This window comes from Balearica regulorum, chromosome 8, assembly GCF_011004875.1.
Source record: "Balearica regulorum gibbericeps isolate bBalReg1 chromosome 8, bBalReg1.pri, whole genome shotgun sequence".
Lineage (NCBI taxonomy): Eukaryota > Metazoa > Chordata > Aves > Gruiformes > Gruidae > Balearica > Balearica regulorum.
The window spans coordinates 2,563,062-2,589,967 of record NC_046191.1 but is presented as its reverse complement, the minus strand read 5'-3'; the positions used below and the strand labels follow the sequence as shown (position 1 = coordinate 2,589,967).

General features: G+C 45.7%; 1 protein-coding gene across 3 annotated transcripts in view; it reads right to left on the bottom strand.

The window, feature by feature from the left end:
• JAK1 (Janus kinase 1) overlaps positions 1–14,136 on the bottom strand; it is a 59,764-nt gene extending 45,628 nt beyond the window's left edge. For 2 of the 3 annotated variants that reach the window (XM_075759179.1, XM_075759181.1), the window contains exon 1: positions 13,902–14,136. The gene's annotated coding sequence lies outside the window, so the exon portion shown is untranslated. The remainder of the gene's footprint in view (positions 1–13,901) is intronic. The other variant, XM_075759180.1, reaches the window with a different exon arrangement.
• Positions 14,137–26,906: the final 12,770 nt, after the last annotated feature.

The window sequence follows — 26,906 nt, the reverse complement described above, 5'->3', positions numbered from 1 at the left end:
AAAATCATATATACCAAAGTCTTTGCCAGATTTGCAGTAATATCCCCCAACCCAAATAACTTAATTTTGACACTCATGCCTTAAAAGAGATCATAAAGAAAATGACAAAGGGGAAAATGACAAAGGGAAGGAGAGGCCAGTGGCAGCAAAGCAACACAATATAGTTAATTAGCATATATATCCATCACAGGTTGCATCAAGTTTTTATTACATCTTCACTTCTCACTGACAAAACAACAATGGTATGTCTCTTCTGGGGTTGAGTGGCTTTTGTGGACATCAAGGGAAAAGAAAATGCAGCAGGAGAATCACTAACTTGAAACCTTTAAGAAAAATATTTGGGGTTTTAGGGAAGTCCCAGGTTGTTGAGTCCTCTATTTACACTACTTTATTAGGTTTCTTATGCATTAATTATTCATAGTAACTTTTTCCTCTATATTATGTTATGCCAGCCTTAAAAAGCGTCACTTTCTGCTCTTCTTTGCTAGGAAAAGCATAACATGACTAGTTTGGAGGATGTTTTCTGCATAACTTAGAATAAAGAAAAGATAAATGTTATGCCCAAACTGACCCATTTGCTTAACTATAGAACAGCATTTGCCCACTTCGGAAACTAACAAAAACTAGCAGTAACAAAGTCCGAGCTCAAACTGTCAAGTCAGAAAAACAGGAACTGTGTTCTAGAATTGGGGTTTCATATTTCCCTTTTTGAACTTGATACCAGAATGATATAATTTGTGTTTAAGAGACTGTGAGACACCAAATCTTCTGAATTTAGGGGAGGACGATAAACTTAAAATCAATTATTTGCTGCAAGGACTCCGTTCTAACTTCAACTAAACAGAGAGAATAACTTTGCACCCCAGGTACTCCTTTTCATAGGTGTCTCTACAAATCAGAAAACACAAGAGGAGTGAATACAGCTGAAAAGGAAGGGCTACCAGAGAGGTGGTCCTGTGAAACCCCTGCCAAGAAATTAGGAAAGACTGAGAAGAAAAAAAAAAAAAAAAAAGAAGAGGAGAAGGAGACGGGCAAGTCTGAGGAACTTTAAATCACACCTCTCCCCTGTTTTTACACCCTGCGATGAAATTGGATGTTTTACAACTACAATTCCAAAGCCTGGATTTCAAAATGAAAAACTATGGAGAAAAGGAACTTTTAAAAACCAACTAAGCATTTCATGCTTCGCTCCAGGTCTGCAGCCAGACAATTTGCAAATACCACAGTGCAGCTATTCTGGGCAATAAACATTTAACTGTAGCGCGCAATACTTCCTCCAAATAATACTTAAGGGGGGGGAAAAAAAATCTTTGGGGAGCAAATCTGTCTGCTAAAGCACATGCATTTTTGTAGAAAATAATGAAAAATAAAACGAGAAGGTGCACAGTGCATACACAAACTGCCGAGTACACAGCCTGGTAGCTCAGCAGTCTAAGATGGCTACTTAAGCCTCAGCTCTAAATACTCTTAACCATAAAAGTACTTCCTTTTTTCTGCCTTTAAAAGCAACTTCGAAATTTAATTGCAAGTTAACATGCCGGAATCTTAAACAACAAAACTTCTTTCAGATTTCATTATGCTGTCGGTTTATCCTAATGTACAAACATCCCCAGCCTTAAACTGTTCAACCCTTACAAAAATTAGGGTTACCACACCAGGCATTCCTCACCATTTACAGAAGCCCCACGGATTTTAGGGGAGGCAAGAAGCTTCACTCCAAACCACTGCTCTGAGTCACCATAATTGCCAGAAGGCACTGTTATCCCGTGAAAAATCAACTCAAAGTGCATAAACAAATGAAAAGAATCATAACGCTTGACTAGTTTCAGAATTTAGTTAAAAAGCCAGTCCAAAAACCCTACTGATCCATAGCCTAACACACTGTTCTAAATTTTCGGAATTTTGCTTTTAAAGAGTATTTTAATAAACATTAAACAAATATTATTGTATTGAAAAGTTATCTAGAGACTTCAGATACAGAACAAACTCACAGAAATTAGTTACAAGTGATTTCTACACTTTACCTTTTTTTTTTTTAAGAAAAAAATTATCATTTATTCCTGTAGTTACTTGGATGTATCACCCCTCCAGCAGTTTTCTTCAGCAATCTGAGAATTATCATACAAACTTCACAGAGAGGAAATACCCTGTTTTTCAAACAACTAATCAAAACCTTTCCTTGTGTTTTGCAACCTAGAGATCTCGCTGTGACCAAGCTGCATTTTTGCCTTGGTGTTTACTTCTATATCGCCAAGTAAAATCAGTTCATTTTCTCAAATGGCTAAATGCACATAAATTGTACTTAACTAGAAATTGCAAAGCCAACACTTCTTTTTATGTCAATTCTGTGCATATGTAGTGGTTATCTTTAACCTGTAAGGTTATTTGCAGTTAAAAACAGTCTACTGCACTTTTCTATACCATTCTAGACACAGTCTTTATATGCAAATACAAAAAAGAAAATATTTCCCTCATTCTTAAGGGGAAATAAACTCAAAAAAACCCCAACGTGCTGTCAGTCTACAGACATTCAAGTCAGCAGCGCAGAACTTGTCATTCCATGTCTGTGCATCACGATGACTAACACCACCACAACCCACCCAGCGAACATCACCTTTCTATCTCCCTGAACGCACGCTGGAGGCTCCCGGCACCATTTCTTGAGTGTTTCGAGGATTACACAGATCAACGCTCAAACCCAGCGGATAATCCGACAGCAGTACTCCATCCTCGCAGGCTTCTGAGGCGTAAAGCGGGAGGGAAAGAGGGGATTTCAGTACTCCCCACAATTTCTGCTTTCCACTCCAAAATGTGTCTGGTGCCAGCACTCAGGACGGGAGATTGTCTTTGGAGATCTATTTAATAGTTTCTGCTCTGGCAGAATCTTCATCCACACGGAACGAGGATGTTCACACTGTGCCCATTCCACTCAGTGCCGCTTTACGCAAACTACAGGCTCTTGAGCAGCAAAAGAGGTTCTCGATAATGCTTGTCAAAGGGCTCACGCACAATTTTATTTCTTTCAAATGCACGACACCTACAGTTAACGAGAACCTCAAATTTCTCATTTTCTGTTTTCTTACCAAGCCACCAGAAAGCTGACTCTCAGCATCCCCTGTTTTCCAACAAGAACCCTTAGCCTTTTTTTTTTCCTTCAGTGTACAACTAATCTCTTTATCTCTTTTGAAAATCTGAAAGTCTAGTGGAACGAGACCTGCAGAAAACACTCTTATGAACAAATTCACCTGAATTTAAGCAAAAAGGCCACAAGCCTTTTCCACAAAATTACCGTGAGCAGAATTCAATTCCTAACATCTGCAAAGAGAGAGAAATCCGTTTGCCACTATTTCCTTACCATTCCTAACAAGGAAGCAAAAGTACACCTAAAGATTCAAGAAAGAGTCAGAAAGATTGCTCTGTATTTTTTTACTTTGATGATAACAGAAGACTTGACTTGTTTTAAACATATCGGAAATACTAGACTTTTTTTCTCCTCCTCCTCAAGAAATTCTGAGCGCTAATGGCTTGTGACCAACAGCCACTGAAATAAGGGCAAAGGACTCCATTCAGGCTGCTTTAAACTTTGTTTTTGCTAGTTATCATCACATACTTAACCTAGACTCCTGAAAAAAACTTTTGACAAAAACTCTGGGAGAGCCACCCTGTCATTTTAGCTAGGAATGATGAAAGCTTAATTGAGAATTACAGAAGCCAAAACCACCATTTTTAAATCTTGTAGATTCTTTTCTGTCTACCGTAACAAGAGAACAAACAGATGTGGCAAGGGAAACAGAATAAGCATACTAGATATTCCAATAAAAGACATTCCTTACTACTTATTATCTTTTTTTTTTTTTTTTGAGGACTGAGACACACAGATTCAATCTGGCAATAAATCCAGCTACAGAATGAAATTTAAAATGGACATATCGAGGTGTTAATTTCATTAAACCACAACTTCCATGTCACAGAATGGCTGAGGTGGGAAGGAACCTCTTGCAAGGGCTTGCTCAGAGCCCTGCTCCTGTCCCAACTTGGGTCGTGAATCTCTCTGCAGACAGAGACTCTGCAACTGGTCCAGGGTTGGACCACCCTCACAGTACTGAAGAGTTACACAGAAGATGCTCCAGCCCCTTGATCATGAAAGAACTGTCTGGTGTACAAATTAAAATTATTTGTTTTCTTAAGCATAAGATGACATTTTGCCTTCTAAAAAAGAAATTATGAGTTTTCTTTACCTAAATCCAGTGCCTTTGACTTAGAACAAGACCACAGCTATAAAATCTGAATATGAAAAAGAAAAGAGCACAGAATTATTGCAAAATTAATTGGCCTGAGCTCCTCCTCCCTTCCCCCTTACATTACTCATGCTCACACATAAAAAGTACACGAGTTAATTTTTTAAGGTCACAGCTTCTGGAAATGAACAAGATGACACACAAACCAATTCAAGAAGATACACCTCAGCTGTAAAGTAAGAAAACTTGATCCGGGACTCAGTATGCAAAATCAAGATGACTCTACAACAGCATGTCCAAGCCATCAATTTCTTGCAGAACACTTACTGCTCAAGAACACTCACCACACTCGTCTTCTCCACATCATTTGATTTCCCAGGCCAAACTCCCAATAAGGTACCACCTTCTCCTACCCCTTTGAAAGACATTTTATAGCTCATCTCTAATTATGGATGAGACTGAGACAGATGGGGGGAGGGAATTACCCCATTTTAGCACATTTTATAATGGGATGTTCATGCAGTAGACTGCTTGGTGCTCTACAGAACTATGCCGTATCACCTACTCTTAAGAAGAGTTGGATTCTAAACTAAGTCCTGAAAAATTAATCTCTGTCAACACAGACATATAACATACTAAGCTTCTTCTTAAACCTTTGGTTGGGGCTCAGCAAATTATATGTTGTTTGTAGGCTGTGCCTTCTCTATGAGTACACAGCATGAGACGCCCCACTAAAACCAGCTAAATAGCTTTGTAGGACCATAAGTGTGTATTTGCTTACAAGATTAGGATCATGATGTCATTCTTGCCTGCTAATTAAGCCACTCTCAACTTTCCCTGTCTCTTAAACTGAGTAACAATAGGTCTTGAAAAACAAACACCTTGAAATGGTCTAGGAAAACTGCTGATCTCCACTGCTTTTAAAAACTTCTAAACCATAGCTAAGAGGATTTTCTTTTAAGCATAATTCAGTTATTAGGACATACCTTAAAACATTTCTAAAATTACTTTGACTGCAAGCAGATGTACATGCATTGTGCCACCCGCAGAGCCTGATATTAATATTTTACTGGTGGTTACCAGTCTTTTCTGGCAAAAAAAGGACGCATACGTGGTTCAGCTGCAGGGACGGTGGCTGTACCTTCCTACAGAAAGGGAGCAGTAAACATCTCAGGGATGGTACACCTCAAGCAGTCGTGTGCCTGTGTGCAAGCTATCTTGGCCTTGAAAGCAGACTTAGTGCTGATTAAATTGCTTTAAAAATGTGAGCTAAAATGTGTGGTAAATCTTATTTCCAGCTGGAGCCATGCAGAGAAGTTGCAGTTGTAACAAAAGCCTTTGCCAGCTTCAACAAAATTATCAGGAAGAGATAGAGGTTTGCATCTCAGCTGTATTTTAAAGGCTGAACCCCCCACAAAGCTTGGGAGAAATCAACTTTTTGTAATTACTCCACTGATATGCACCCATTTGTTTGTGCAAAACTGAACTTGTGCAGAACTCTAAAGACAAACGGGAGTTAGCAGTGTCTATGTACACAAACAAACATTGCAGTTTACAGTAACTGCTAATCAAACTTTATTAAGTAATTAAGTAACAAAGACATAATGGATTGAAAAAGTTCTAAGGAATTTGTCCATCAGAGGAAGCATGAAACAATCTGTAGGCATGCAATGAGACTGTGCCAAAATAGCAGAGGTGAAGGTAATGCGTGATCCAGATTTCTCTCCCTAAACAGGCAAAGTCCTAACACAGATTTATAGGTTGGCGGGTCCTGCCCTTGTCATGTAAAATTAATTCTCCAAGTATACAGAGCGAGAGGGTGGCTCTAGATAAATGCTTCTCTGCACGCTAAATGACGCACAAAGCACGTCAATAGGTATATGCTCTGATGCAAGTCAGGTCTAGAGAAAACTATTTTGTGTACGCTGGGCTATACGAAGAAGTTAAACTGCTTCCACTAAAAAGCATATTGGTGTTTCTTAGGCAGGATTTTCACAGCACAGTGCCCAAGTTCGCACATCCCTGAGGAAGGCAGGGGAGGGAGCTGATGAGAAGTCTGCTGAGTTGGAGCAGGTATCCACCAGAGCATGCTAGTTGCTCAACCGAAGGGATGACATGCCACGACAAGAGTGCCTTGAGAAAGTCCTGCTGTGATCCTCAACATGAAACCACAGCCTGGATGATACCCCAGCAGCACGGCTTACCTCCTCCCTCCGCACACGCTCCCTAAGCTAAGAAAAACACGGGCTCATTTTTCATTTAATTCGACAGCAAACTTGCGAGAACACAGTGTTATTAAACCTGGAGATGCCACACACTTTAATTGCAAGGTAAACTTTCAGTCAATACCAACAAAGGGCAAACAGTTTATCTGTACGCAGCCAAGCTAACGTGACCGGCATCTTAGGTTTTAGTTGTTTAAGGCTGTGCTAGCATATACTGAGTATTCAGGATTTTAAAGGTGCTTTTTTTTAAGCAAAGTGAGCCCTCTGGTTGCTGCTGTATCTTGCTTATATAGATGTAACTTGGCCATGTTGTAAGTCACGTGTACAGGAAGCTGAAAGGACTGTAAAACCCACAGAACTTTTTTTTTTTTTTAAACTTGGCAGAAGATAGCTGTTGTTCTTTTGTAAAAATAAAGCTTTAAGTCAGCTATCCCTATATGTCCTTTCACTTACCACCTGTGGCTTTGACAGTGAAATCAAACCCATGCTCTCCTGCATGAATCAATTCCACACTTAATAAGAGTTCATGGCCATGAATTACTACTAAAATAAGTGCTGGTATAAAACAATACAAGCTGATCTTTTTCCAGGTGACGCTGGTGGTAAGACAAAGTCTTCCAGGTGAGAATCCCAGTTGGCAATGCTGGTGCTAGCAACTTGCATCTACGTACAACACATTCATTGGGCTACAGGATCAGACAGGCTCCTTTTCTTTGACTATACCAGCACTTTCCAGAATCTGGATAAACTCTTGACTATTCCCTCTCATTAAGGGACAGAGTTATTAGGAGACTTTCTAAAAATTAATACATAACAGTCAAATAAAATACATTTAAGCCATTCTCTGCCTAAGCCAAGCACTGCTGTTTCTAATAGAAAAAGAAAAAAGTCACGAGGTTATAACACCATTTCAGAAGAACGTGGTGTCCATTACAGCCTGTAGACCACTCAGACTTCACCATTAGAAACAGTGGAAGGCACCAAGTGCTAAGTTTTGGAATTGCAGCTGTTACTTCAACAATGCAGTCAAACGCACCTTTCTCTTCCTTCACCTTAAGTTTTAAGAACAAGAAAGAAGGGTATAAGATTCAAGTAAGGGGGAAAAAAAAAATATAGTGTGATGCAACACAAATCAATAGCAGGAAAAAGGCAAGCAGTGAATTTGTAATCTTTTATTTTCAGAGGAGAGGGTAACTCCTGTAGAACAGAGTGCTCCAGCACAGGTTATAGAGCCGTAAAGGGCGGTAACAGGCTGACAGATACAGGTCAGGCTCGCTGATTTAACTGTCTGGTTCCTTTTGAACTTTTACACTCTCTAAATAGATGGGTTCTGGCAATTTCAAAATTATTAGCATCTGTTTTGCCATACTTTTGAGGAAAAGTGAAATACAGAAGTGTTCAGGAAGTGAAAGGTTATTTCTTGGGCATCTTCAGTAAACACGAAAGACACTGAGTGTACAAGAAAACCATATAAAATGAGCTGTAAATGCCAGCTTATAGTTTTCTTGATCAAAAAACTCAGAACTGAGGGTGACCACACTTTTTTCCCATGCAGGAGACCACCAGCTTCAGTTGTGAGTGCTTGACATCCTAGGGACAAAAAAAAAAAAAACAACAACCCATGCAAAATAGCAATTTAAATATAAAAGACTGAGCCTAATGCAACACTTAAGCTAGATGGTACCTTTTATACTTCTTTTTTTTTTTTCCCCCTTAAACATCTAATGCCCTACAAACTAATATAGTTTAATTAAAGGAAAAAAAAAAAACCCCACACAACAACAAAAACCCCACCAACTCACACAAACAAACAAAAAACCCAAACAAAAACCCTGGTCTGAATTTGTTATTATACTCTGGTAAAATCCAGGGGAGTGCAGAGACAGGTATTTATGGATGGCAAGCAACAGGAAGTTATTTAGACTGTACAAGGCTTTTAATGTTTGTTTTGTTTAATGTATCTCTTTGTGCTGCTAGTGTCTCAAAATGAGTACAAAAGTCAGTTCTGCCAAATTAATTTCCTGAAAAACTGAGTCCAGATACAAACAAATTTCTTGCAAGTGTTCCCTCTCTTCCCTCACTCCCTTGTCCAAGTCACAGATGTAGCATGGTCGGCTTCATTTTCCTTGTCAAAAAAAAAAAAAAAAAAAGTGCCCTTCCTCCTGAGATGAAAGGGTTTTTTCCAGAACTGCTCTCTCCAGCACAGCCCTAGGCACAGCAGCTCTCACAGCAGATCTAGGTACAACCTCCTAGGATGAATAAGAATTTTTTCCTGTTCAAAATAGCATGAGTCAATATTACCTCAATCTCAACTTCCAGCCAGTAAAATTAAGTAGTTAAAAAGATCTGAAGTGGAAAACCAACAAAGTTATTTTGACAGAATATGCCTCAGATTGAAGGGTAATTATTAAGAGTACCGCTAATAAAATTAAATATTTCAGTACTCTGCTAAATTCCAGCTGGGCCACCTGATGGGCAATCCAGACTCCGCTCAGTCTTCAAATAGCTGGAAACGACAGGAAACGAAACACTCAAGGAACAGTTTAAACAGCACGTGGTGTCCAAAACCGCTAAAAGCTTGCACTATATTCACGTACTGGTGCCTCAACAAGCCCAGGCCCCTCTCCGATCCACTCTGCAAACAAGGGAGATGGCGTACCACAGTCTGAGGAACGTGCAGATTTTCCTTCAGGAGTTTTCTCCTGAAAGTATGAATAGCAGTTGTCACTTTGATTTTGTGTTCAAAGAGAATTAAGCCTTTGGGGACTGGGGAGGGAAGGCAGCACTTCCAGGAGAGAGAGGGGGGAGAAAGGTGTTGAAGAAACAAACAGGTTGTTTAGCCAAAGTCAGGCACTGGCCAGTGACACAGCTGAGATTAAAGCACCCCATCGAATGCTGCGTCCTATGCTTACCCATCTGAAGACCAACTCCTTATCTTTGCGAACTTTCCTGTTCCCCCTCCTCCAGCACACACACAGGCAACCAAAGTCTTAACTCACGGTAAATCCTACACGCTTCAAAAGTCATAGAATACACCATCAAATACTGAATTTATTAAATTCATTAGCAGACCTTCCTTTATGTAGCAGACCAGCTTCAAAGGAGTAGAAGTCCAAAATACTTCACAGACCAAAGCTACCAGATAGGTGCATTTATGATGGATGAGTTTCTTGAAGCCAGTTGCTTTGTAAAAGCTTGTTCTTTACTAGCAAAGCCTCTGCTACTTGGGAGCTCCACAGCTACAGCAGAACAGTGACTTGGTATTTCTGGAAGACAATTTGTTTACTATCAGAACTGCTGACGAAGCAGATTGAATAGCAACTGTGAGCCACTTACCCTAATACAAACAATTTTCCTATTCTTTGGTAGCTATTAACTGCACTTGTTCAGAATCTTAATTCTGTGGGTAAGTTCCTCCTCAAACAACAACTTGAATTTGATTTTTCCCAGGCCTGCACCAATACCTTGCTCCATAATTCAGGATGATGTATACATCCTCCGCTTTTCCACTGACTTCCAGTTCTTTTCCTTTATTTCCTATCTTACCTTTCACATCCTGCAGGGACAGGAAAAAAAAGGTCTAACAGAACCATTTTATGGGCCAGCTGTTTTAAAGTGTAATCATAATCAAATAACATGCAGAGAATTGTTCATGTCACTATTATCAAACAACTCGTACAGTGTCAGAGGATGGTAAAAGGCAATACAAGTGGTACAGACTACACTTTTCTAAGCAGAAGCTGCTCTTCCAGTTCCCTGTAGCTCAGTTTTTCTGTCAGTTATGCAACTTATGTTACATTTATATAACCAGTTCCAGGGGAAAAAGATAATTATTCTAGCCAGCAAAACAGTTTGAAGTTTTATAAGCCCTTCAGCATGAAGAAAAAAGTCAGGACCTGTTCCTTAAAAATCCACCTGTTCTCAACGGGTGAGGAAATTAAAACCACTAAATCGCACTTCCTTACTTCCCCCCTCCAATCTGAATCAAGAGAAACTGCAACCAATATGCCCAAGAGAACTATCATCAACTGCTTCTTCCAATAATCTAGTATTTTTTAGCATTGTTTCAGTTTTTTGGAAGGATCGGGTGAATGGGGAAAACAAATACTGGACGGGGTACCTAAAGCGCTGCTAAAGAGATCAAGTGACTGAGCAGAATCATCCCCCCCCCCATCTGTCACTTCATGTATCACGTGGAAACTATAATGATAGATGGAAGTAACAACTTAGCTGCGAAACACCCCAAAATGCCATTCTTTTGAGAATCCACTTTCCTTCTTGATGAGGTTCAAGCATATTTGTCTCGCCCTACTAGCAAAACTGAGCAGCACCAGTCCACATAAAGCTTTCTTTGCAAAAGGCAGGCTCTGAGCATTAACTGACTGAATCATGTGCTGAGCTGTAAAAGCCATTTTCTATCAATTAAGCGTTTGCCATTACCAATACCTGAAATCTAATTGCATTTTAAGTGCTTTAGAGATCTAGAGCAACTCTGTGTTTACAGGAATAATGCCCGGTCTTTAAGAAATTGCAAACTGTTGCACAGGCTACAAAAGAACAACTTGAATATTGCCAGTTTATCGTCCAGAAGAAAACATTTTGTCATTTTTAAATGCTGTTGGACATGAGACGAGGCAGGAACCAAGACCCAGCTCAGCCTTCTCTCCATAACCTGGCTTCTCAGCATGCTTTCTGGTTCATAGGTTCTCATAACAATCCTTTTTGCATCTAAATACAAACCAATCTTAAGGGTTTGGTTTTACCTGTAATAGCTTTACAAAACAATTCAAACACCTTCCTCCTTATGTAAACACAGAGCAGCTCACTCTTGTGCAATTCATGCCCAGCATAGCGTACAGATTCAAGGGTTCTCCATTTGGGTTTGTGCTGTATTTTGAACCTCTCTTCCTCACGCCAAGTCAGGCAGCAGCAAGAAACCCAAGGCCAGTTCTGGTGTTTCACTTCCAAATCGAGGGAGGATGGAGAGGTACGTGGCAGGAAAGAGGTGAAATCTTCCTGCCCACAACAGCGGGCATCACTGTCAGGATGCTGCCTACGAGAACGGAAAGATTTTTCCCCTCTTCACAAAAAAGGGAAGCTGGTTTCTGTGAATTCAGTCTTTCATTTGCAAGACTGAACTACTACAGAATTGTCCGTCTAAACTTACTGAATTAGTATCACTTATTCTTCTAACCAAGAACCCTGGATTACATCCAGCCTCCCAAAAGGTAAAAGAATTAAAGTTTAAATTGCAGATAAAGATATGTTGATTAAAGATTATTATTATTACATATTAAGGATATGTTGATTTTACCCACTGAGTCTGTTCAGTGACTGTTCAGGTACGCTTCAGCTTTTTGCTTTGCACTTGATACAGGTTTGCTTTCCAAAGCTTTTGTAGTAGACATTGTCTCCAGATCTTGCTTCCCATTCGTTTTTTAAATAAACGCATTGAACAGACAAGTCAATTTGGACATACAGAAAGAGCATATCCCTGAACAGTCTGAGATTTACAAAATCTACCTCTCAAAAAAGGCCACTCTGAAATTAATTCTGAAAGATTTTTGCAGTGCAGAGACTTCCAGGAGTTCACAAAGTTGTGCCAGTTCTGTGTTTATATTCTTGTGCAAATTTAAACCCACTCACCCTGGCTTTTTACGAATTTTTCACCTATCCTTTCCCAAAAGTTTACAGTTTTGCTCTGTACAAGCACAGTATATTCTCTGTTCCACTGGGCTTTGAGGCAAACGGCCTGCAGATACTTCAACAAGTGAGATATTTAAGGATAAGTGAATCACTAAAAACATATTAACAAAAACGCTTGTAAAACCTGCCTGCGATGGTGAACTTTTAACACCGCGAACGACAGCGAGAGCCTGATGAGATCTGTTGTTTGCTCAGACGCGAGCAGCAGGTCCTTAACCAGCTCCGTGCTTCAAAGCACCTGTCGTGGCGTCACCTATAGCACAGACCCAGATCAAGGTGCAACTTCCTGTGTGTTTTAAAAACAAGTGCCAGGAGGAAATGCCTACCACTCCCCATATATGGTCAAAACTGAACTTAATACTCGGCTTCAGCCGCCGTGAATAAAATGGTCCCAATGTACGTACGTTCTGCTCAAGAATAAAATTACAGAGCGCAAGACTTCAGTTGGGCTAACTGAAGTTTAAACGACGACACAACTTTTAATTACTTCCACATGCACCCGCCTCCAAACAAAACAACAACAACAACAAGCTTTTTTTGCACTGCACTTAACGGCCCTCCGGGGTCTTTATGCCTCAAAATACATCCCCCCCCCCCCTAATCCTGCAGAACGGCCGCCCCGTTATCCACAGGCTTCCCCAGCACCACCCCATCCTCCTTCCAAGCACAGACTCAATGTCTGGTTCAACAGAGCCGGGTCCAGCCTCTCCTGCCACACGGAGCGACTGCCATGTTGTCTTTCTGCCATCAACCTACACGGTTAGCAGCGGGGCTGACATGCTTCAGGCTTTCATGGCCTGGTTCTCCTCATATCTGAGCTTTCTATGTGTATTTTGAAAATCACAACTCAACAGCATTATCCAAACACCACAGCGGTTGTTTTACCACACAGACACATAAAGCAGAATTACATTTTTGGGGGTACGGAGAAGGTGAAAAGCAGGCACAACTTGTCGACTGCCCGGTTAGCCCTCCACAGCCCGGCCCGTCCTCTCGGGCGATGGATATCCAGCCAAGAGCTGACCTGCCCGCACAATGGCTGTCACACCTCTCGGGGAAGGAGCACCTACAGAGGGGGATGAAAGATGGCCCACAAGTGTCTCTATCCCTAACAGAGGAACGGATGCCAGACTGACAGCTGGACCCAAACAATTTTTCCAAGCCTTTAACTGGCACAGAAGGGCAAGGCAGCAGTATCTCTAAGCAGCTCCACTGGCAAAGACCGAGAACTCCTGTAAGCTCACGGGGGCGGGGAGGGGGTACGACCTCGCTCATGAGCGCCGGGGTATTTTTTAATTTCACCCATTTCCAGCAGCGTACAGAGCCGAAGTTATTTCATTCCGGTTCCTTCTATCACCAAAACCCGGCCGCCCCCGCCGCGGCCGCGCAGGAGACGCCGCTCGCTGAAACGTGGCTCCGAAACCCCCTTCCCAGCCCGGCGCTGCCCGTCCGGGCCCGGCCCCCGTACCCACCTCCGCCCCTCTGCGCTGAGGGGAACCCAGCGGCTCCGCACACCCGAGCCCAGGCGCCCGGGCCCGGCCGCCGCGCTGAGCCCGGGAAAGAGCCGGCGCGGCCGCCGGAGGAAGCCCCGCGTCGCTCCCGCTCCCGGCGCCGCCGGCCATCTCGGGAGCCTCCCTCAGGGGAAGCAACCGCCGCCCGCACCACCCCCCCCGGCTCCCCTCGGCTCAGGGCCCGGCCGGAGGGCGCGGGAGCCCCCTCCGGCCCCACTCACCGCTTCCGTCGCTCCTCGCCGGGCGGCGGGACGGGCGTGAGGCGAGCTCGAGGCGGCCGTGCCGCTCAGCCGCGGCCCCGCGGGGCTGGGGCGGGGGGGGGCGGCGGGGCTCGGCTCGGCCCGGCCCGACCGGGCCCGGTGCCTGCGACAGCGAAGCCCACGGACGCTCTGCAGCGGCAGGGCGGCGGTCTCGGCACGGCGGCGGTGGCCTCGGCACGGCGGCGTCCGCCCGCGGAGCATGCGCCGGGCCGGACCCGCCCGGGGGGTGGTGCCACGCCGCGGCTGTCTCCAGTCTCCGGCTGCCCGGGCTGAGGGAGCGGCGGCGGGCTGCGAGCTGAGGGGGCGTCGCTCCGCCGCCGAGAGGACTTGAGCCCGGGTGGGCGGCGGCAGGCAGGTCCGGCCCTCAGAGGCCGTCGAGCCCCGGCGGGGGCGGCCCTGCCCAGGCCGCAGCGGTGTGTCCGGAGCCCGGTCAGGGAGAAGGGGAAGGGGTAGGGGTTTACAATGGCTCTGCCTCCTGGCTGGTGTAAAGTGAGATAAAGCCTTTAGCGGGAGGGGTGGAAGATCAGCACCCTGGGCTTAACGATAGGTAAAAAGGCCCTTCAGCCAACACGTATTGGTGCTGGAGTTGCGGGGTTGTCGTCCCCTCGGTGCCGAGGCCATTGCTGGCGTCTCCCCGATGTCCGGTGTCCGCCGTGGCGCGGACTGAGCCACTGGTGTATTTGGATCAGCTTTAAAAAACCTACAACCCTATCTCCAGCCTCATGCAGACGTGAATGAGCCGGCATACGCAACTTAGTGTTCACACCAAAAGGAGGAAACATGCACAATCCTCCCGTCTGCACAGAAATTGGTTTCTTCATTGCAGTTTCGGACTCTTCTCTAAGTCACAGGAAACAGCAAAAGGGGAAGTAATACCAGCAAGAAAATTATTCAGTTCAATAAAGTGATTCCCCCTTTCCCACACATGCACACGTATTTGGCATTTTCTTCTGAAAGCAGAGCCGCTCTGCTGCTGGCCTTTGAAGGAATTGTCCTCATAGCCGAATCGGTCATCAAAACCAAAGAGCCCTGGTAAACATGCCCGCGTTCGATGTAATGGTACTTTCATGTAATTCAGACTAATCGGAGCAGACTGATAACATCTCTTTGTCAAGGTCTTCTCACGCACGGCAGCACATGGGCGCGCAAGTCCATTTGCCATTACGCAGTGTTCATAGACTGCGCCGATACAGGGCTGATACATCTGCCTTCTGCCTCAGTCATCCTGAGTTTTGAACCTATTCGCCCTAAAACCAACCCAAAGCTTTTCATCTCCCGCACGGGAGCTGGGAGACGGGGGCTGATTGCGTGTGAGTGCACACGTGTGCATGTCCGGGTGGCTGTAGTTTACAAAGTATAGGTAGATAATCGTTGATTATTTTTTCCCCTCTCCCAAGAGGAGACAAGCCAGCCCTTCCCCACCCATTTCCACAGCTGTCAGGGAACAGCGGAGCGTAATTTGGATGGTCTTGCACCGTGTTAAGCCTTTTTCCCCAGCCACAAGGCACGGTTGAGTTTGGATCGACTGCGCTCCATGGGCGCGTGGGAAAGCGCTGGCATCTCACTCTGTTTCCATCACCCTGGTCATCGTCGCTCAAGTTAGAAAAGAGCCTGAGGTTGGATGGAGAGAGGACAAACCCTGCAGAGGTGTGTGGCCGTGCCACGGTTCTCAGGCCTGACCTTTTCTTGCTGCCTTGTTCCCTGTCCCCCGTGATCTGCCTGCAGGGGCTGTGCTTCCCTTGACGAGCTTTCATTCTTGCTAGCCCATTCCAGCTTTGCCTTTATAATGACAAAATCCGTTTTTCTCGGTGGGTTTTCATGCCCAATAACATACCAGATCTTTATTATTTGTGCTTTACAGGCAGGGCTCGTTTCCCAGCACAGCAACTGATGCTGCGAATGTCCTTAAATCCTGAAGCTCAGAGCTGCAAATCAAAGCAAAGCCGAGGAGGCGGCTGTGACGGAAGGATTGCATAAGGGGCTTAGCCTGGGCCTGCCTGCGGCTGCCGCAGCTCAGAGAAGAGCAGCTTTACCTCTGCCTCCATCTAAATCGGTGCCCAGAGCCCAAGACCACGTCCAGGAATGACCCAGGCTCCCGGAGGCTACGTCCTTCAGCGAGAATTAAATTCTCACATGCTCACACGCCTCACTTTTTAAAAAAAATAGGGCCGGGCTCCTACAGCACTGACAGCCTTACAGAAATTGTGTGTTCGCTCTCCTAGTCCTGCCTGCAACGTGAGCTTCTTGCTTTTTCTCCTTAATTTCAGGGCGCTGGTGTCTGCTGGTTTCTACTAGTTGTTCTCTGACATACAACTGGGATGAAATCAATGTGCTTCTAAAAATTACTCCAAGAACTATGTTAATAACAGGGGAGGATTTCCAACCTATCCCCAAAGCGGTCTGCTTTTACCACAGCATACCGTCCTATGGGAAGGATGTAATTTGGTATTAAAACCATTAAAGTAGTTTTTTCTAAGTAATTAATCCCATATCTTTGTAGCTGAACATGTTTTCTTGCTTACAAAGTGAATAGGCTTGCAAAGAGCTGCAGAAGAGGCCTGTGATGCAATATAAATTTTTCTTCTCCCTCTAAGTACTCTACTGGGGTGCAGTGACAGCAGAATTATTTTCTATCTTACATACTTCTTTATTTTGCAACTTCCAGGATGCACTGATATCCTCCACCAAAAAAAATGGCAACATACAAATGACTAGGCTTGACTGTCTTGGTATTCGTGAATTAAAAATCAAACTAAATTCAAACATATTCTCTCTTGTAGCCTTCTTTTAATAAGGGGTAGGGAAGGATGCACAAATTATCCCTTACTTGCCTGCTCTGCAGTTTGCTCTTTAAGCTCCCAGAAGCCAAACTTCACCTTTGCCTCTGAAATGGTGATGTTTTCACGCTACTTTAAACAGTCTAAGTGTTTAGAAAGATTTTTTTCATGGCACTTCAAGCTGCAGTGAGCAGCCCTGTATACAATCAAGTGCTTTAAATCACTGAGGCCATCAGCTTGGGGCTGACCGGACCTTTACGTAAATGTGATTTAACACTATCATCTCAGTTGTTGCAGTTTGTCATTGATTTGTTCCTGGCAGTACTTCTGGAGCCTGGTTCTTCTCATACTTACTAGCGAAAATCAGGAGGAGGTAATGAAGTCACAGGCGCTATGTAATGTGTAAAATGGGCCGCTGACTTTCAGTGTCAGCAATTCCTTAAACCGTTATAGTATTAGAAGGTATTGTGAGACTAATTCTCTGTGCTCTTGTGTGCTTCTGCAGAGTGTCAGGCCATGTTCGGTGCTGCTCAAATTAGAATTTATTAATTTTTTTTTTTTTTCCTGAAAGAGAAACATTCTGCCATTTTTATCTCCAGGAAAAAAAGTGGGAGTTACAAAGGAGAGCAAGTCGAGCATTTTTTCCTCAAGATCAACAAAACTGGTTTTTTCACTCATTTTTTCCGACACCGAGAGCAGAAGCAGTTCTCAGCTGGACCCGTGCTGGGTTAGGTTCACCCTGCGGCCGGAGCGCGGGGAGCAGCCGGGATGCCGAGCCAGGAGGAGCAGGAGGACTGGGCTGACGGTCAGTGCAGAGTTGGACCAGGCAAAGGGGGTCACGCAGCGACAACTTTAGGTGCTCCAAACCATCCGGTGGGTGCCCTGAATTCACCCTGCAGCCTCCTCCCTGCCATGCCTCCCCATCGGCGAAGCGGAGAGCGCTGTATGCTGTCACCATGCAATATCTTGGAAACTGCGAGGCCCCCGGATGCTGCAGTGATGGGGTGGGACTCGCCACAGGAGCTGTATAAATAGATATGCAAGTGCACAAGTTCTTTCATCTGATCTGTTGCTGAATTTATCTTAAACTTCCTGTGCTCGCATAACACGCGTGAAAACGTGTTTGTGACACTGTTTTCAGAGTGCTTGTCTCTGCTTGGAAAAGCAAGTGAGAGAATTTATTTTGAGACATCGGGAATGTGTGAATTGCTTCTCCATAACGAACTACTTGTAAATATGGTGCTCAACCGTTTTTTTTTAAGCTAAGTAGGGTTTCTAATAATCTCCGTTTGGGGAAGGAGTGGTACTTCGTCTCGGTAGTCAAAATTTACTTTGCAAAAAAAGGATTACATTTTGTCCATCCATAGCAGTCCTTGTTCTGAAGGTGCCGTGGCAGCTGCTGCTGCAAGCCAAGCTGCGGGGGGATTTCCTGCACAGGGTTGAAGCGAGCTGGCAGAGTGGTGTGTAGGAGGCGTAACACGTAGCTCCATTTCCCGACTTCCCTGGCCAGGGGGCTGGAGCTCGCTTGCTTTGCTCCAGGCTCAGGAGTGTGAAGACACTGCCGCCGTGTCTGTGTCCTGCATCAGGCACGTTCGTGTTGTTGCTTGCCTTCATCGTCTGTTTTTTTCCGGTTGCCAGATTTCTGGTTCTTCATTGTCCTCTTAACAAACTGAACCAACGGCATTATTTGCATTTTTTTCCAGATTCCTCTGCTGAAATATACACCTTAGGTTTACCTGTTGCAAAGCAGAAACCGGGGTTGTGTAAAGAGCTGTAGAGCAGCTGCAAAGATGGAGTTACACCAGTGCCCGTGGCCGAGCAGCTGGCACTGCAGTGCAGCCTAAATCTGGCTTCTCAGCTCAGCCATCGCTGCTCTGAGACTTAATGGAGCAGCGTGGTAGTGGTGGGGATGGTGGTGGGGATGGTGGGGATGGTGGTGACAGTGGCAGTGGTGACGGTGGCCAGCTCCAAATCCCACTTCTGATTCCCCCCTCCCCTGAAGTCAGGCTCATTCGGTGAGCACCTTCTTATTGTGCTTAAAGCAGACTTAATAAATACGCAAAGCCAAAGCAATACTGTCCAAAACCTGAAATGCATTTTCTTCAGCTCATCTGCTTTCCAGCATGGCTGTCTCCAGAAGGATGAGCTTGGTGCTGGCACAGTTCACAGGTACCCACTTGCTGCCTGGCTGCCCACCAGCCACACCACTAAAGCTAGACGCGCTTGCTTATATACTAGCTCCATATATATCTATATAACCCAGAAAAAGCTACGTGCGCAGCAGTTGGCTTTTATAAGGACAAATCTAGCACTAACTGGAACTGGAGAAGCGTCTACCGGTGGGAGGGATGAAGCAGAGCAGTGACCTCAACCAGAGCAATAATTAAATGTTTTAGGATCGGAAATGCCACATTTATCACCCAAGCGTTCGGCTTTCCGTAACGATACACAACATTGATTCACGTCCCTCACGGTGCACAGATCACAGAGCTTGTTGACATGGCTGGGGGCGTTTCTCAGGTCAGCGTCCAGCATCCGAGACCAGGTGCCCCGTCTCTTTCGGGAGAACGCACGTAACCTGGAGCACGCAGCATTTCTAAAATCTTTAACGAATTACTAGCAGCCAGGATACACAGCCTTGCTTGGACAACTTCCAAAGCACATTCTGTTGCTGCTGGTTTTCTCATGTATACTTTTGGAAACTACATTTCCTTGGTCTATGCTATAAAGCAGCATTTTTCTGTGGCGTTTGCTGTATTCCCCCTCCCTCCGTCATAGAGAGATAGAGAATTAAGGTCAGGTTTCCAGGAAGGGTGTTGCTCACAATGGCACAGAGGGTTCAGAAATACGAACGAGATAGATAGGAAACAAACTCCAAATCTGGAAAAATGTGGACTTTTTCCCAAGGCCATTAAAGACGAGCAATATCACCGTCAGGAGCTTAGTGCCCCAGTCTTTGCCTTTGTCGGGCTATGCCGCTTAACGCCGTGCATCGTGGATTTGGCAGGACCATGTGGCTGTTGCGAAGGCGTAGGGGAAGAGAGAACCAAAAGATGCCAGTGATCTTAGGGACGGCCAGGTTGCGTTTAAATGGCACGGTCTACAGTAAGAGAATGATTGTTACGGTGCATTTGGTTATTGTTAGCTATGGGTTTCAAATGCACCGAGAGCGTTCAGGTTGCAATACAAAAATCTGGTGAAAATAGCTGATTCTGCTTCATTCCATGAAATCTACAGAGGTGAAAAAGCAGTGTAGGATTTTTCTCCCATTTTATGTAACACTTGTTTTTCTTCATTTCCTCTTTAAGTGAAACACGCTATATTTCATGCAATCGTTTTAAAAGGCTGTGGTGTGTTTCCTTTAACTTAGCTGAGTTAAAGGGGTGAAAAAGTGAAAAATCCTTAGATTAAGAAGGAACTAAATAGATACTGCGTTCCTCTAATAATTTTCAGACAAAATACACACTGTTGATTGTGATTAAAATGAGTTTTCCTTTAATGGGGATGCAAATGCAACTGCAGCAGCATGCCACATTTACATCCAAAATTAATTAGGCTTCATTAGCAATAAGCCTCTGGAAATTTTAATTTTCAGAGTCCCCTGGAGCACAGCAGAACGCAGCAAGGCTTTGGATGCTGGAGGGGCAGCATCACATGCTGTCTTGAGACATTGTTGTTCTGCACTGGGTGGAAATTTTTCTAAAACAAACATGCGACATTTTTATCACCCTGGGAACATGAAGCCAACACGTTTAAGGAAATTTCTTGTATATGAAGTGCACCACATCAGCAGGTAATCCTGGGCACGCATCAGGAACATTGGCATGGAGCCTCTCACGTTGTCTCTGCTGTTCTGTGCCCATCTAAACCAGCGCAGCCTTTATCAGCACGCTTCCACGGGAAAGGTACTGACTCCTCCTCATCCGCTTCCTTCTGGAAGAATTGCCGCAGCTCTGGTGCTCCAAACCACTGACCCTAAAGGGCGTCCGTGCGTTCACATTTTTCTGTGGTTTTGTTAAAGTCGTGCTCTCTCTCTTCAAGAGGTGAGACTCCCAGTTATGGAAAACAGTTACCCCTGTAACTTCAGAGTAATAATTAAAACTGCTGACGTCCGGACCTCACCGACTCCCCTACCAGCCCTTTCTTCAGGGCTCTTTGCTACGAGCTCTTTGCTGCCGCCAGCCCAAACCCGCCTGTGCTGGTGCTGCCCTGGTGTGCGCAGCCCTCGACTCATTTCCTTGAACTTTCCAGCACCGTCAGCCCCAGGTTGGTCCCAGCAGCAAGGATGAGACCCGTGGATGGTGCCTTCTCGGGTGGAGCAACACGATGGCCTTGGGATGGGGGCCGTGGCTCTGCTGTCTATCCGCCAACACCTCAAACAGGAATCGTTTGCTCTCTCACAGACTTATTTTTAGGCAGGAGGAATCTGAAGCTTGTGCAAATGTTTAAACACATGTCTCTGTTGAATTATTCACTGCACTTTGCCTGCTCCTGGAGTTAATTAAAATGGAGGGCAGTCGATAGCAAGCTCTCACGTTCACCGTAGGGAGGAGACGGCAAAGTGTGGCAGAGGGAGCGCCGATAACCACCTGCCCTCTCCACCCCTCCTGCCCCGCAAGCTGCCACGCCGTAACTGCTGTGCTCCCTCAGCAGCACTGACCAGCAGCAGAGCACCAAATCTTGACGAGTTTCCCTTAATTTAAAAAGACTGGTGTGTGCACAGCGCTGGGCATTGACACGACCTGAGCTATGTTTGAGGCTGCGGTGCCTGGTTTGAGAGGATTCAGGTGACCACCCAAACCAAGAGCTGTTTCCGTACCGAGCAGCATCACACCTCTTTTTTCCCTGTTTTCTGCTCCAGTTGAATGAGGCTTTTTCCAGTATCAGATGCACATCCTTGTGTATCAAAAACCCCGACTGAGCGCAGCTCTCATCGTCTTGAAGTCAATGAGGAACTTGGGCGCGGGACCAGAATTTCACCTATGATCTGAAGAACAGGTCTGAGGCGAAGCTCTCTGGAGTCAAGAGGGGTCTTTCCCCTGGCTCCAGCAGAAAGCTTGTAACGTTACCCCAAGATAAATGCACGATCTCGTGTAAGAGTATGTCAATTCACACAAACCTCTGTGCCCCTCTCCTCCTCCTGCGAAACATTCTGAAGAGCAAATTACGTACCAAGTTGTACAATCTTGACTTTATCAGCTGCCCAAATACAGAAATGATAGCAGTCACTTTGATGCTGTACCACACTGAAACACTCAGTTCCTGATGAGTACTTTTGTCCAAATCAGACATCAATTAAAGTCACAGTGTGCCTTTGTGAATCAAACTACCGACAAAAACGCAGGGTTTACATATTATCCAACAACTCAGCTAGCAGGTATCTCCAAAACGTGAGATACAGTCAGAAATATTTTATGCAGCGAGGAGAAATGATCGTGTCACACTCTGTTCACACAGTACTGCTGGGGACGACTTTTCCTGGCTAGAGGCACGTGTAATTGCCATTCCTGTTACTGCACAGCGTCTGCACTCAGTGGAAAAGGACCCCTCACCTGGAAACAGGACCGAGAACGTAATCACAGCACTCCACTGAGAATAGCTGGAGCGGGAATGAAGCTCTAACACATCGATCCGATTTTACTAAGAAAGTGAAAATATTACCACAGTTGAGCTGAGCATATTTGTAATGAATGAATGACGTCGAATTCTCTTTAAGCTCATGAAATTTCGCAGGCAAAGTGCTCTAACTGAGCAGTTTTTGAAGCTGGCATGCCAAGAAGATACCTCTGCAACCTGATAAAAAATAATGTTGCATGGCTGAGCTGGTAACATTCTTGATCACACAAACAGACTTCACCAGAGTCTTCATCAGCTTCGTTTCTTCATTCTACTTTGTCCAACAACTCCAGGCTCCCAGTCAGAAATTACTTAACCTGACCTAAAACCGAGTTTGTCACTGTTACATTCTGGTACATCTAATATTTGCACATATCGGGACGCTGCAATTAGGCTACCTCATTTGTAAAGATGTTTAATCAAGAAGGCCTGGATTAAAGTTCAAGTGGTCTGTGCTAGCCAGAGATGGTTTGAATGAACAGTAATTAAAACACAGTCTGATTCATATGGGGCACTGCTGGACTTTGAAATGATGCCTGCGTACTTGAAACTCTGTTGGGAAGGATTCTTTTCATTTCAGTACAACTAAAATGAGGCTTTTTGGTACCGACACATCACGCTGAACAGTAACAGAAGTCATACTTAAAAAAAAGGCATTTTGGAAAAAGGCAACATCTTCATATGGGTTCAAGGCTAAGCGCTAGCAGACAATGGAGGTCTTTTATCCCGCTGCTGTCAGAAGCCGATAGCGGCTGGCCAGCTTGCTCGGAGCAGAAACTTCGACCCTTAAAAGGATGATTTGTGGACGAGAGCCAGGAACAGAACAGCCGTTCTTGTCTGCAGCCTCGCAGCCCCAAGGAGATGTTGCAGGAGTAGAACTGCTGTTCTTCTCATGCGAAATGGGGACGGGAAGGCGACGGCCTCCAGATGGGAAAAGGGACTTTCCTGATGAAAAAGCCTGAGAACCGCTGGGTTAGAACAAATCCATCTGGAATGACAGCTGAGATGTGTCACTAGAAAACTGCTTTGCCTTGGGATCAAACCCATAAATTACAGAAAGTTTTATCACAAAACGGATGATCCTCGGAGACCTTATTTTTGAGCAGAAAGTGATGCGATGATCACTGTATGCATGTTGTTTACATCTTGCTTTAATGCAGTTCGTGGGAGGAAGTGCTCCACTGCCAAAAAAGACTTGATAGTTGCATTGTTCGCGTGTAGCGATATTTAGACGTAGCAAACCCACCAGTATTTATAAGTCTGTCCCATTACGATATCAGTAGGAAGCTACAGGAAAAAGAGATGGACTCTGTGTCCGCTGAGCTAGAGAGAGATAAAGGCTCCCAGTAAATCTGATCGCAGAGGTGTTGTTTTCAGGCACAGACAGTGTTTCAGTTCCTGTCCCATGCCAGAGCTCGAAGCTGTACTTGTTGTAACAGGAAACAAGAATCACGGTCTGAAGCCAGAGGCACATGTCATTCGAACAGGCTCTTTGCTCTCTCCTTCACCAGTGCCCGACACGTCCTGCAGCGCACAGCGAGCAGCTCTGCTGCACGTCCCACTAAATGAGCCAGGTTGGTCGTTAACCCTCAAATCTGACCCAAGCCTCGGGAGGTGAGGAACCTTATTCCTTGGACCTGGTCCATAACAAACCTCGTATCTGCCTCTGAGCAGTTATCTTCCCGTGGGAAGGACAAGAACTTTTGGGTTTCTAGTACAAGTCAGCGCCTGCAGCTCTGTATTCATCAGCGAACACCCAAAGCCATCCTTGGGGCAGCACCGGGAGGACCTGCCTGAACGCCCCGCTACTTCAGCTCCACACCCCACTGACACTTGCCTTCTCCCAGGAAAGGGGATGCACATTCCCCGAGCACCCGCTGGCTCCTAAAACAACAGCAGAAATAGCTAAAAAGAGATGAAACCCGGCCTCGGCCAGCCCGCAGCCCACGAATGCTCCCACCCCCAAGATCCCACAGCCCCTCTTCCCTCCCGTTCATCCCGTGCCCAAGACGTGGCACAGCACATGAAGGAGGAGTGCAGGCGTGTTGCTGTCGTGCAGCCGGGGACGGCTGCAGCCGCTGCACCGCAGGAGACGACCACCTCTCCTTTTCGGGACTCCTGCCCAGGTCGAGGGGTCCCTGCAGGCTTTGGAAAGAGGCAGAGAGGAAGCCGAGGGTTGATTCTGCTCAGATTTTAATCTATCTAGAACTTAAACTCTTGGTAGCAGGATGTCTTTTTTATCATCTGCAGAGTTTCTAGTACAATAGAGCCCTCCTCCAGAAACAGACTCAAGCCGTTATCGTAACACCAGTAATAATTTCCCCCGTTCAAATGACGCACGCTGGCAAAATGTTCCATCACGGCTGTACAGCACCAGCCCCGTCTGGGCCCACAGACATCGCCAGGAGCACGGTCTGGCAGAAACGCCTTCCAGTAAAGAAGATCAGAAAAATAACACAAACCGTGTAATTGCCTTCTTGGAGCAGATCGCTGGTGTGGCTAATCCCCGTCCTCACCCCGGAGCAGTGAGCAGCAGCCAGGACTGTGCAGGGAAGCACAGCGCAGGACTCTGGACAGACATGAATCATCCAGTCCAGAAGAAAGTTTTCTAAACACTGCTGGGTTAATGACCACTTAATGTCGGTATCAAGAATAAATTGTGACCTCTGGAAATTGTTCTATCAGCCTCCAGCCTCCGCTGCCAGGCGGCCGTACGCCCTTGGGGGGAAGATGTGGGGAACAGGCACTGCACTAACACATCTGCAAGTCTCTGCTTATTTTATGCAAAACCCCCCTCAGATTTCACTTCCCAACACAACCTGGCCCACAGGGCCCCCTCTGCCATCACGTCCCAGCACTATAGCCCGGCTCTACGCTCCCGCACCCAGCACCCACACAGAGCCCCCAAGCAGGGACAGATAAACCCCCAGCTCCCAGCACACTTTAATTCACATGGCACAAAAATCAGAGATAGCAGCTTCAGCCAAGAGCAGGTTCCCTGAAAAACCTTGGTCTTTCCAGGCGGATTGATGAAATTGGTACAGAAATTACCCGGGAAATTTGCAGTCTCCCACTCAGCAGGGTGGAGAAGCCCCAGGCAAACCCTGCAAGGGGCTGTACCAGCTGCATCCCTAGTAACGCACCACGCTTGGTGCCAACGGCTGCATCACCCCAGTGCAGCCCAGACTGTGACATAACCTGTGTCCCACCAGCTATTTCCATGTACTGAGACACATGCCAAATGACTTGGGAGACGAGTTAGCCAAGACTGTTATCTTTAACAAGTATTAAAAAGTACCTAAAAAGGGCTTTATTTTCCATATTGCTACAGAGTCATTTCTATTCATTCTGGTACCAAGTATTACCCACTGACCCACCACTTCATACCTCACCACGCTGCACAGGACCCTGCTTTCTGAACCATTTTTGAAGATTCCCAGAGCACAGTATTTCTGGAAGATCTTCCCAGGCAAAACAGTCAATTAACAGGCAAAATCTCAACAAAATATAGTATTTTATTCAAATAAAACATAAGTTTTTTTAACCTTTGACTTTTCTGCAAAGGGGTACATTTAAAATGAGTACGCTCCGCTTCAGCAGGATGCCGCGCTGTACATACATCAGTCCGTCAGTCCCCGGGACGCAGAGAACCGGTGGCGCGGGGCCCCGTGAAGCTCAGATGGCTGCCATCCTTCAGTTATCACAGTACTGTACCTTTACAAGAGACAGCATCAGCACTGTGATAACTGAGCCAGGGCAGCCTGTCAGTCATTGCGGCCCCTCCGCAACACTGCCGAGCCCAGCAGGCGCGACCGCCGTCTCCTCATCCCGTACGCGTCTCAAAAAAACCCCACGCCGACCCCCAAGAGACACCCGGCTGCCAGGTGAAAGGCTCGGGAGCATTTAACAGAAGTGGCTTTGCATCGCAGGTTTCAGTCCAGAAGATGATCTGGATAATTAGTGAAATCTTAATGATCACAGTGGGTTCTGCAATGCAGCTCAGTGTTTTTAAGTAGCAGCTTTTTCTGGCCAAATGCACCAGTGCTGGATTTACCGGGGAAAGGGTCACTAGCCACTCTACAGCTATCACTAGAGAACAGGGGCACCCCCCTCTCCCCCTTAAATTCACTGGAGCTAGAAAGAAGCATTTGGTTTATGCTACGTGAGTACTGAATGTCACCAACCACAGTCAGCGGGTATAATGGCAGAGAGCCAGGTAAGTTAATGGAGCTACACCGCTTGCAACAGCTGAGGAGCGGGATCAGTAACAGCGTGAATAAGAGGGTAGCACCACACCGTGACCACGCTGTATACTGCACCGAGCCTGCCAAGCTTTCGCCAGCGGAGCGGAATTTTACAGCGCTGCGAACACATTCAGCTGGGCTTAATCAGAGTTTGTCACACGCCTTTCTGGAGCCGGCATTGCAGACACCCGTTCCTACGCCCACCGATGGCTTCGCCGGGAGCAGCGCCCAGCACCAGGCAGCCAGCTGCGATTCCCAGGGACTGCGGCGGGAGTAAGCGGAAGAGGGGCCTAAAGGCTTGAGGTGCTTCAAGTATGCAGCCGACATTT